Consider the following 14,354-nt stretch of genomic DNA (forward strand, 5'->3'; position numbering starts at 1 on the left):
CCTTTCACATATGTGTATACATATATAGTAATATCGATAGTTCTAATTTCTTGAAAATATATAAAATATATTTAAGTTTCAAACTTTTAACCGCCAAAAGCATTTATTGCTTTTAGATGGGAAACCCAACATATTCTCAAGATCCAGCACCTCCTGATTATTATTTATTCCTGTTTCTACAATATTATTAGACGGATAAACCTTTGCTTCAAGTGGAGGTTAGTAAACACATAATCAGCTTGTAATCTTATTGCTCCACACTCTACGCAAAGACTTCGTCCAAATCGCACATATCGCTCTAGAATGGAATTCGCAAGAAAGAAGAAACCGCGGTCGATTAAAAACTACATGGAGAAAAACAATCAACAGAGATTCGAGCAAATCTTTCAGTTAACTAAGAGTTATAGCGCGTGATTGAATTAGTTGGAACTTTTTTGTGATTAGATTAAGTTCTTAAATTTATATTTTTGAATATGTTTATTATTATAATCATAGTGCTGCCAGGAAGATGGCTAGAGATATTGGACTGAAATGGACAATTTGTTCGATATAAGAAAATTACTTTCTGTACAACCTTTGGAAGTTTAATAAAGTTTCAAATGCGAACGTCTTTGAAACCTTTGCACTTACATACATAACATATGTATACACATTTATAGCAAAGTCAATGCGTTAAAACTTGTTGAAAATATAAAAATTATGTATTAAAATTTGCACATTAAGTATATATAAGTGTGTATTTCTATATATAAAATAAGATAATATTTATTTATATAGGTTTTTAATGATCAATATTTATCGATAAAATTGTATGTGCTCATCATTTAAATACGCGTGTGCATACTTTTATGTAAATTACACATTTAAATACTGAAATACTGAAATGAAATGCTTCAATACGTTCATAACCTTGAGCTAAAAAAATAAAATTACCTTTTTTTGTAAGTTGAAATTATAATAAGATGCTACCGCAGATACAGGCCACTCGACGATGTATCGCATATTATATATACTCGTACGGATATTGACGTACATATGTATGGTATATATCGTAGGTATCTACCATATATAAAAATGTATAGATATGAAATGGAATATTATGTATGAACGATTGTGAATTATCCGCCGAGGCATCACATTATATGACCACCGATTCAGACAATCTTGCGCCTGCACATCACCACAACATAACCACCAAAAATTTGCATCGGTTTCATATAACTGTCATCATTAATAATTCATGAAATGGACAGAGTGGCGCGTCCATTTGTCTGTGAAAGAGTCAGAGCGTTCACCACTTATGATTTGTAATCGCCTTTCAACGTGCAAATTGCGATATCAATCAAACAAAACGATTTAATGATATCAAATGCCAGAAACGTACAAATCAACAATGAAGCAGAAGTCCGAAAACAGTCAATGAAAGACAAGTTCAAGATATGTGTTTTTGTATGTAACAATATATGAATATATAATTACATTAATATATTTCATATACATTGTATATTAAATCGCACAATAGGATTCGGTAGTGCCAACATTGTGAAGATTGTATCAACACAAGAGTTGCTTGACTTTTTATAAAAAAATCATCAACAATGATAAGTAAAAATAATTATATTGAATTATGAAACCCAAGTCAGCAAAAAATATAATTTGGTCCAAACTTAAATATTATTTTGATTTATAATCTTCATATTTTAATCTATAACAAAATATAATTTAAATATTACTCTATATAACATATGGAAACACAAACACAAAAACCTCCACTCTATCCCCCTATATAACCGCGGCTTTCGTAACCCCAATCACAAAGTTTACTGCTAAACTCACCCCCGCGCATCTGCTCTGATACCACCCCTTCTCTATAACCCAGTGTCCCTAATGTACGCCCTTGCTTTCTGACTTAGATGCCTATCTAAGCCTATCTTTTTCTCTCTCCCCTGATTACTGGAATGCTGTGGAAATCTTCTTTATTCAATTCTAAGAGGTGGTTTAGTGGGTATCACTCTCGCACGATGGCTTTCGATGCTTTCATTTGTTATACCTTAACACGGGATTATAAATTTAAGAAATTGAGAAATTTATAGGGGGTATAGATTAATAATTGTGTGGTCATGGTTTATGTTTTTCGGGTTTATTTTGTTTAGCTAATATTAGATATGAGTGATTAGGTATACGAAGATTGTTAATTAATAAAGGATTATTAAATTTTATAACTTCTTTAACTTTATGATGATTTTTATTAAGATCAGGAAATATAGCTGCTCCTCCTACCTTGAATTTATTAGGAGAACAGCACACTATAATCAATTTAATTTTTTTTGTAAATTTAATATATATTTGGTGTAGTAAAAAAACCATTATTTTCTCCATAAATGGATTTAATTTTCTGATCACAGTGTTATACTATTATAATAATTATAAAAATATAATTTTCCATATTTATTGAAAAAAAAATTTATTTTAAAACTAAATATTATCCGAAATATATAAAAATCTCGGATCTTGGCAATTAGTTAATAAATATTTAAGTACAACATGCTTAAATAGAAAGTCTTCCTCAAAAATGTGATAAGATTAAAATATACATACATAAAATCAATGATATAAAATACTCGTACTGGACATATATCATTCTCGTATTTCATGTATCCCATCTTATAGTTTGACATACATACAATATATTGTATATATATTTATTGATGAATGTGTTTGCTACATCAATGGCATAACAGTTTGTTTTAAAGTTGAAATGATAAAATCAAGTTTAGCAAAATATAAGCGTAAGTTTAAATTGAACTTCCTTCAAAGGTAAAACTTAAATAAAGTTAATAAAATGCAATAACTTAAGCCATCAACGCTGTCTCAGGTTTGTCAAAAACAGGAATTTTCAAAAAAAATTGGGAATTTTGTATGATAGTCTCAGACGAAATTAAAATATATTAGCTTTGGCTTTATCAAAACTTCAATACCCTTCGTTCACATAATCATACTTGCTTAATCAATGAAACTGTGACAATCATATAACAGATCGAAGTCTATATTTTTGAAGAGACTCCTAAACCTTTAGGAATGATATAATATATATACTACTATTAATTCATGCCTATATTGACTCTACGTTTATTTGAAATGAACCTCTTTCAGTCAGTCCACCGATAAGATGGTTTTGAGCAGGGTTGCAAATATTGTTAAAGCATTTTACGTATTAAAGGCTATATGGAATACATATACAGTCAAACTACCGTAACTCGAACTTTTATAACTCGAATTTTTTATAACTCGAACTAGATAGAGTGCAACGGGGTTTAGAGAGCAAATTACATACAATAACAAGAAAATTCATTAACTCAAAGTCTCTATAAGTCGAACCTATTCTTTCAAAATGATACTTCAAATTATGGAAGTTTGACTGTATATAGTATATAATATAGTTAACGTTATATCTAACATGGTTTTTCTTACCTTACAAGCCGTATGATGAACTTAATGTATCGCTTTCACGTAAATATAGAGTTTAAAATATGTTATTTAACTATTAAAAATTTTAACAATTTCAATTAATAAAGGCTTAAGCAAATATTTTCTTTATGGAATTGTATTTTGTTTATAATAAATGTTATAAATATTAATAAGATTTTTGATTTCATATTTATGAATGCTAAAAATAAATAAATATGCATATTTATTTAATAATAATTTTAGTTGATGCAAAATAAAAAAAAACATCAATAGATACATGTGTAGATATATATATATGCAAAAATATGACAGCTTAGTATCTCAATTAATTGAATAACATTAAATCATGCAAAGTTAAAAGACCACAAAATAACTACAAATTTGTAGTAAAATTATATATTTATTATAATTTTATATATCGGCAAAAAAATACTAATCCATACACCTCAAACACATGGGAACCCCATTCAATGGCTAGTCCCATAACTGTTGTAAAGTGTTGGAAATAAAATGTATTAATTATACAATCTACCACTCTTCAGCAATTACCAGAAAAAGATTATCTTCTCTATACGATAAGCCCTATATAGATATTAAAGATATTGTGCGCTTAGTTTCCTCGGCTGCAATAGGTGAACTTATTATTTTAATTTCTTATAAATCTGTTAGTATGTCGTTATAATATTGTGGTCTTATAATACTTCCACTTCTTAGAAACTAATACAAAAAACTGTTGTGATATATAAAACAATTTAAAATGTCGATTCATTCATATAATAACTATAATGCAATACGATATATATCAGTGAGTTTGTCAAATAGATTTTTGAAATTTGCAATATTTTAAAATAATACGTATATATTAAATTTTAATTATGTTGTTATTGTAGCCCACAGGGATCTGCTTATGCAGTCCCTTTAGTCTATAATACCGGGTGGTGAACACAAATTGATCAAAATTGACTAGTCGCTCCGGGACGTTATCTCAGCCGTTTTTGGAAACGCGCGTGAGCAGCGCAACTTATGTAAACCTCTGGTTGTTTGCACTTGGTTGAAAAATACAACTCCATATTGCGCGAAAACACGAATACTAACACTCAATTGTAGTACGTTTAAATATCAACCAAAGCCATAAGGACAGTCCCTTACGTTCCCAAACCAGTGCCCAAAACAACCAAGATTGTGGATCTGGATCGCGAAATGCTAGATTTCATTTCTAGTTGGGTATTCCAAGTAAAAACCCAGTTACTACACTAAGCCAGTATAGAATAGCGCCCAATTCATTTAAGTTATCTTCTACGATAACTTACTTCGGGAATATTCTAACACCTATCTCCAAGAGAGATAAATAAAACGACATCTACACTGATTTATACTATATTTCAGATTATTGCATTACCATATTTTTGAAAAAATATGCTTCAAGTCAAAGTCACGCTTGAAGCTGCCTTACCATGGTGTACAAACGCTATAACATCTGTGAAATTTAAACTGATTATATTATCTAAATGGATTTAGAGAAGCTTTCTCTCCTCTTGACCGTGACCTAGAAACCCAAGGAGGTTAGTTATTACGTCTCTCCCTATGTTACGCACATGTAAGTAGGAATTAGCGAAATAGTCAATTAACAAGATGCCATTGTCATTCCACAAACTAGTTGCCATGTCTAAGAATGTATCCTTCATCTTTTTTGAAGTTCTTTCACCTTTTCCAATCCGCTGACTCAATCCTCTGACTTTAAAGTAGGAGTATTGTGCAATAAACAATGATACCATTTAATCATAAACCATTTAATCGATTATTTTAAAATGCAAGAAGTGCTTTTTAAAAATATAAAATAAATGCAAAAAACAAGAAATATTAATTTTGAATAAAAAATGCATTAACATAAGAAAACATAAAAAATGATTCACATTAGTTAACTTCCTCTTTTTCCTTTTATGTATGGTATTATTATACTTCGGAGCTGCATTACCTTGATTTGGTCTTGGGGTCAAAAAACTCGCACAAAATATTTTCGAAGCGCAGTTTTTAAGGAAATATAATATGTATTAATATATTTTTTTATATTTTCTCTTCTTTACTGCTGGTAATGATATTTTTTTAATGATTGAAAAAAAAAAATATTTTCAAATATGAAGCGTTTAATTTAATATTCAATAGGTTTATTATATTGGACTTATCATAACTTATAGCATTGGATAACGTAAATAAAAATCTAAAAGCGGTGTTATCTCTAAATATTAGTGAAAACTTTATTTATCCAGAAAATATAGATAAAGTGTTGAATAAATCTTTCTTTCTATAAGTGCTTTGTTCATATAAATCTTATTTATTGCAATATCGTTAATATTTTTTTTTTATTTTTGTGGTGAAGAGTTAGAATGTTTTATGCACCGTCAAACCGACCGTCATCGGAATGGTGTGTCCGATTCCCTAACATTAGTATGAAGTATACGAACTAAAACACCCCCTCTTCGGCGAGACTTATTCCCCCACGGAATCGCTTTCGCATTACATCGGAGAGGGTCTCTGTTATGTTGTCATTACAAGCCACGCTCTTGTGATTTTAGATCTGCGTCCAGACCTCCACTTTTTCATCGCATTTTCTTGGTGTCTGCACTATTTATTATTCTGGTTAATATTGTTAATTTTCAAACTTTTTGGCGTACCTTTTAACACGAAACTCAATTGAAATGACCACATAATCCAACTCAGTAATGATCTCTGTAAGAGACGCAATATCCTTAAAATTCTTCTAAGCAACATCAATGAAGACAGCCAAACATAACGAAACTTAATTGAAATGACCACATAATCCACCTCAGTAATGATCTGTGTAAGAGACTCAATATCCTTAAAATTCTTCTAAGCAGTTCACTTACTTAAAGTTCTTATTTTAAGCAAGATCGACTATGGCCTAGTCTTTATGGCAAAACTGCAACATCGAACTTTTTTGTCACTTATTTACTTTATTGAATCTTTCTAAATGAAATTAACAATAATTAATATCAAATCTTAAAACTAGGTCAGGATATTTATTGAAGAGAGGATGCTTGAAGGTATTAAACAAAGAAATGGCCGTTTATATTATATATTTACTAAGGGTTCATTAGTTGTTTACTACTAAGATGAAATGCCGGGTTGATGAAAAGCAATCATCTGGCATCAGATACCTCGGATATCTTAAGATCCCTTTGAATAATGGAGTTTTTCACATACTACGGAGCTTTTGCAATCTGCCTGCTGATTTTGTTTTGTAATCTTTGCAGTTTTTCTATACTCGAGTTGCACGTGGTACTCCAAAGCTCTACATCATACACCATACATTTAGATAAGTTAAGTGATGACATTGTACAGTATTATTTTATTTTCGAGGCTGAGTGCAGACTTGGGACTCATCAACCATTATAGTTGTTGCAGCCTTAGTTTAATGTATGTTATTTTGTGTTTTGACCACGTAAAACATCTATCAGGATAAATGCCTTAGTATTTCACTTCATTCCATTAAGGAATATGGACATTGTTTAGCTTAACTGGAGAACATGTGCCTTTTCGTAGAGTGACTGTTATATGTACGCTTTTTGCTACATTTATTTTAATACGCCATTTAGCTAGCCAGGTTTCAAGAAGATAAAAGTGTGATGATATATAGTAGCTGGGAAATGTGGTAGAGAAGGATCTTGCTCTGAGCAGAGAATGGCAGTATCATCTGCAAAAGTAAAGATTAAAAGAGATAAAGGAGTGGTGCAAGAACGCTTCCTTGAGGAACGCCAGCAGCAATTTCATACTGTGTCGTAATAAATGAGTTATACTTAACCTTACATCTAATGTTAGTCAAGCGAGTTTTTTAAAGTTTATGTACGTTTGCTGGAAAGGACTTTTTGATCTTGTATAAACATTGACTTTGGCTTTTGACAAGCAAACTTAACTCCATTTAAAAAAACATATAACCAGACAGCAAGAATCATAAGCCAAGCTTTTCGTACCACACCAATTGACTGTCTTCTCGCCGAACTTGGGCTTCAAAGTATTGAAGTTAGCCAACATCATCTATAATGATACAAAAATATTTATAAAAATATGAACGAGGCCAAAAATCAAAATCACCATAAACCCAACATCTTCGCAATGACTGAAATACACCTAACCACCATGGACAGAAATCCACGACAAAAAATCAATAATTCAAACCTACAAAAAAAAAAACAAAAAAATTTCAACTACAACACCGGAGATTCACATAACAGATGAAATCTTACAGCTGGATAATATGGTACTGGATAATACGGTAATATGGCACAATCAATCAAAATCACAACCGAAGATGGAAAACTGATCGAAAATGGATTGCTCTCCAACCGAAGAAGCCGTTAAACTAAAATCAAGCAGGACGAAAGTGATCATTTGTTTCAATAGAGGATCATCTTTAAATGCCATGAAAAACTATATTAATTTTTATATTAACCCCGTAGTTATTCATAAGATATAACTTCACGGAGAAGCATCCTTACGAAAGTACACAATCTTTCTGTGCGATATATTTTTCGAGGATACAACTTCCCATATGAGGTTACCATTTTTACTAACAATCAGGAGATAAGAACTCCAATCCTTCATACCAAAATGAAATCTAGTAAGAGAATGTAGGGTAGAAATCAGCCGGCTCAAGCGACTCGCTTAATCATATGAATTTTCTGTCAGAGGAAAATTATAGGGAATAAAAACGCAAATAGTTGAACTCGCTTTGTCGCTACATTGAACGTCTCCTTAGAGATACTGGTTCGTACTTTCGTATGCACCGACTAGAGAGGCACTCATTTCTGCGTTTTGTGGTTAACTAAAAATGGTGAGAAGTTGCACACAACATGTAGTATATCCTGGTCAGCCTAGCCTTCATACAACAAGACTAAGTGCAAGAGATTTATAAACTGGAACTGAGTTCATATTTCAAAGGTAATTGCAGTTTGTTCAGTTTACTGTTATTTGGAAAGGAGTTATCAAAACTTGGACAAAAATGACACAATTTCATAGGATATTCTCAATGACTGCGCAGCTTTGGATTGCAGAAGAAACAAGCTTTTATGAAAGAACTTGTTTGACAATTTGTTAAACTATTAATGGGTAAGGACAAAAGGCTGAACTATTTCAATTAATCAGAATGAAACTAAATTTTATTTTTTAGATTCCTTGCGAGAAATGTGGTTTTAAAAAGGTGACTAATCCATAATTATAGTAAGTGAAAGGATATCTGTTAACCTGACACTATAACCAACCAGAACTTAAATTTTGACAACTATGTCTTTATTAGAACCATACTCCTAATGGGTATATTTGAATTAAATATTGAAATTTGTGTAGACTTTTTTACAATATTTATTTAAACATATAATAATTTTATAAACTATTATTGTACCACACTAAGCATGATATACTTTTAGATATATCTTGTTGTAGGAGGAACTTATTTAGTTTCTAATGAATGATCTCGAAATTGATAATAAAGCTATATATAGTTAATTTATACACTAATTTAAAACAAACTGATCAGATCGGTTCAGATATGAGAGATTTTCTATATAGGCATATTAAAATTTTTCCGTCTGTCCGTCCGATTACTCAATGTATTAAAAGGAATAAAAAAAAAATAAGTTTTCTCAGATCAACATTTCTAAAATGTCAGATAATATCCTTTAAATTTATTCAAAGGATACAGTTTTGTTGTATTGTTGTAACCACTGATATCAACAGTGACCACTGTTATGAAGACTATAGTTATAGTAAATATACAAAATTTTATATCATGACATTGATATTGACATTTAAAGAATTTACACCCAGCTGACTTAATTATGTCTTGAGAATGGAAAACGATGCAGTGCCGAAAAAGCTGTCTTAAGCTATAGTTGAACACAGAAGATGCAGATTAAGACTGTGGTATCTGTGAACCAATCAAGTTAAGAAACTCAACCTAACAGAAGAAAGCGAACACAGAGTAAAGACAAAGAGGTGTGTTGCGAAAGACTGCGACTTCAAAAAGGCAGTTAGGGCTGATTAAGCAAGTAGTAAATGTTTTTAAGGGTCGAAAAATTATAAAAAAGTCACGAAGAAATATATACCTTCTCAATTCCGAATTTTACTGTTAATTTTTTTAAAAAATATTGATATGTTTTACTCAAACCTATAAGTTTTAACATTGTCTAACGTAAGTACTTATTTATATAGTGTTAAGGGTTATTTCTCTTAATATCTGTAGCAATAACAGGAATTATTTGACAGAACTTCTAATTAAGTAACTTATCTTCTTAAGGACAATATCCCTTCAACAAATGAGTATTATTAAAATTGAAAAGTACATTTATTAAATGTTCACTAACTCGATTTTGCCCATCGTATTTGGAATGCGAAAAGCCAACGCTTTTATTCATCGGTAACCTTGAAAAAAGAATAAGAATTAATCGTGAATATTGTATAGTGTATACTAAACGAAAAAAGTACAACAAGTCTATACCACAAATCGACCATAACAGTATGAAAATTGCACTATGATTTACTTTTACAACATTATATACCTGACCTTACTTTAAGCAAATACTACATGCTTACAGGCCTAAGAATAGCGCTTCATAAGTATTCATAGTTTCTACAATTAGTATAATAAGAAGCGCGTAATTTCTGCAGCAGGGTGAGTCTCAAAAACCTTAGTCGTATAGAAAAACTAGGTCGGCAAGGAACTCACATATGTCACAATTTCCTTTCTTCTTTTATAAGGTCGCAATAAAAAAGCAAAGCTAAGTGTTTTCCTAACGAGATCCATGCGAATATATACAGCACCCCTAAATATATAAACAAAGTAATACCTAGGCGGATCAAACAGCCTATTTTTTTTTTACTTTTAATGTTCCAGTGTTCGGCAAATCAGATGAGAATGATCTGATCTGCATTTGGATCTCATGTGCTCTTCTCTCTTCAACTACCTTTTTAAGCTGGAGGTTTAAAGAGCTTTAACTCCTTAATCCAGCAGTTTGACTACCGATGAAAATAGAAACACTACATTTGTCGACATGTTTTCCTGATCACCAATACTTCAACATAACATAAAAAAGCATGACTTTATTAGCTGATATAATGGAATTTTGTATGTCTGGGATTGGAGAGAAAACTTCTATCACTACCCCATAGTCTACTTTTGGGTCATACACAAAAATTGAAATCGTTAGTCTTTTGACAGAAATATTACTAGAAAGTAGCTTTCAAAGTATAAGCACGCAGTTAAATAATCTAGTATCATTCTATACAAACATTATGGAACTGTGTCCAGCTATGTCCGTTCAGCTCAGCAGCTTGTTGCTTTCAATCTGTTTGCTGACTGATGTGTTTTCAAAGCCACAGATTAATTGGTCTATAAAAAAGGCTTAAAAATGTTAGAGAAATGTTGGAATAAATACTTTATCAATGTTGTTGCCTAGTAAATTATTAACTTATTGAGTGATTTTAATATTAAAAATATTATTTCTTTATATTGAAAAATAAATATCAACTTAAGTTGAGTATAAGATAAAAGTGTATTACTGACTCTTACTAGAACTAATTTTCCTTCCTGCACCGCCACTTGCAATTAGTGTTTCTCTATAAACTTCTATTAAATTCTTTCATCTAGAATTTGGAATAATATTTTAAAAATTTTTGACTATATCAAAATATTCTGAGTTTCGCTTATTCACTTATCAGAATCAAAATTTTTTTTTTCTTAAAAAATAATTTGCCAATGCAATAATTTAAATTACCTAAAAAATGATTGAAGTTCAAAAAATTTCAAATAAAAAATAATATATTTTTTTTTCATTTTTATGAGTAGCTGAATTTTTCAAAACAATTGAATCACTTAACAATTGCTTCAATAGTACAAATATTGAATAACACTAATCAATGTACGAGCAGATAAAAACCGAATACCGCCTCCGGCCTCATCTTCATTTAAAATCTCACATTTAAAATTGTTACTTCCTCAACTGTTTTATTATTAGCAAAAACAATCTTTATTATGAATTATGAATAATTTTTTTACAACATAAAAATATATATTGAAGCGCCCAAAAGTGCTTCAATTAACCTTGTGGGTAATTAAAAATATATTTTTTTATGAAAATAACAAAATAAAATTAAGTGCTGAGCTGAGTACATTTTTAAGCAAAAATAAATAATACATTAAATAATAAAAACGTGAGTTACCCCGGTTTTACGATTTGTTCATCCGCATTAGAAAAAAGCTTGGTTTTTCCGAATACAAATATGAAAATCTTATTATTTTCTGAAAATAGTAATTTGTCTGATATAATTATCTATACGACATATCAACGCGAGCTATTATATTAAGCTATTGATCAATATATGATAATATTTAAAATAATTAATCCTTCAATAATATTGCCACTATTAAAAAAAACCTAACCTCTAAGGCCGTGTGCGAGTTCGAGTAAATTGAGGTAAAGTAAATTGAAATTTCCTAGGGATTTTTTGCACTGCACCTATGTAAATATTAATTTATTTATTTATTGCATTTACATATTTATTATTTTTGGTTAAAATTTTTTAAATTTATTTATTTATTTATTAAAAATCTTATAAAATTTTCACAAAGTTAATACCTAATTTACATAATTTTTATCTAATCCACCCTACTCGAAATTCTGGTAAATACCAATATTCGCTGCCATACCTACATAATTTACTATTTCCTCAATTTACCATCAATTTACTCGTACTAGTACAGGACCTAAATGTTACAAAATTGGAGCAGTCATATTAAGTACCTTATTTTATTACACATACCATATAATGTTATATATAAGGATATATACCGGCACACGGGTAAAATGCCATAGCTGTAAGCTTTATATATGTAATATAATTGTTATAAATTTCTATGTAACATAACAAATTTAAAACAAAATAAAGTAAGCAACTCTGTAATCGAACCCTACTTAACGTATAAAATCTTATGCAGTATATATTTATATGCACATTAATAATTTATATATTAATTATAAATTACAATCAAATACGACACCATAAAATGAACGACATCCTTATAAAATATCAACTGTTCAATTTCAAGCTACCTAAATATAGCCCAACTACCCATATATGTGTTTGAACACTTCTTAAATTATTTATAAGAAAAGCCTTCTAAAACTTAGAATAACAGATTACTCTAAATAAGTATTTAGATGTTCCCTTCAAACTAACCTACCATCTTAAATTCTTTATCTTTAATCTTCTTACAATAACACAGAATACCTTAATTTACATAACCTTCGCAACAAGATCGATCTATCCAATGCGAAACAATGACAGCTATGTCTAAACCAGTCGTCTCATCCCTTGTAATTACCCAGCTTTGGTACAGCCTAGGAGGACGATATGTGGAGTCGGCTCCTATTCTCATCTACAATTAGAAGCTTTTAAACGAAAGACAATCCAATTTCTTTATTCCAGTGATTCCCAACCGATGGTCCAACCGGGAGATAGTTAAAAATGATCCGTGAATCAAATTTAACAGATATGAAAATAAGTATACAATATTTCCAAATAATAATATAACCATTTTACAGCCTATATAATGTACCTACGCATTTATACAATTCATTATACATTATACCAGATACATAAAACATACTAAAATAATCATACAGTAAACTTTGTGTTCCCTGCTAAAAATAAAAATGACACTAAAAAAACTAAAAAAATTTTATCATCTGTAGGATATGCGTAATATACTCGCCATATTCATCGATTATACTAAGAATGAAAACACTATCAATAGCTAAGATCGACATGAGGTACGTATCAGAGAACTGAAATGAGTACTCAATACTCGAATCATACTCTAATCATACTCGAATCATTTTGACTATCTTTTTTGTATATTCGACTTCACCTGACTCATACATACAGCTGACAGCAGTTATAATGATTTATACTCTGCTCATATGATACTCATAAACACCGACGTTCGAAACAAAAGTGATGCAAATGATTTATGAATCATTCATGAGTATCACGTTACAGTCGGAAGAAATGTGTTTGTTGTTGTTACTGTGCATATAATTTGCCACTTAAACAATCCCTAATTTTATGCACATGAAATATTCAAGAACACAAACTAAACACAAGCAAATTTTTTGCTTAGCAAACAACAGCGTTCATATAAAAGTTTTACGAATACTACAAGTCATTTGAGTTATTCATTTTCGATGAGTATGTTCATACTCACCTGAGTACATGCTATGATTCATGAATCATTTGCAATTTATGCTACTCTATTTAGAAATGATTCATTAGCACAGACATTCGTAATAATTTTTGCGGCGAATGTGAGTGCATATAAGTAGTGTGTGAAAAAAACATTAACACGCAATAAGATTTAGTTTTTTATGAGTGTACTCTAAGTGTTAAAATTATGATTCGTTGAAGTTTTCTGGTACGTATGTCAATTCAAGTAAGTACAATAAACCAAGTAACAATATTCTTAAAGAAGTTAATGGAAGGGGTTTACTCATAATACAAAACAAAAATTAATTTAAATAATAATACCCATGATATTAAGAAAGCTATAATACTCTAAAAGAAATATGACCTCATTACTGCATTAACTTCTCAGAAATCTCATAGACTTCTATAAAAACTGTTCGATAACATCCGTATTACTCAGTGATACCAATAAGCTAACATAATTTATAAATGTGTGAAGAAAAAGAAACTTTTAATAGATGGAAAGTAAAAATTTGAAACATGAATTCTATATATTATATAAATGTGTTCTATAAAAGTAGGAATAGGAATAGAATATCAACAATAGAGGAATCATATGTATAAATTTATGT

This window comes from Teleopsis dalmanni, chromosome X (assembly GCF_002237135.1).
Source record: "Teleopsis dalmanni isolate 2A chromosome X, ASM223713v2, whole genome shotgun sequence".
Classification (NCBI taxonomy): Eukaryota; Metazoa; Arthropoda; class Insecta; order Diptera; family Diopsidae; genus Teleopsis; species Teleopsis dalmanni.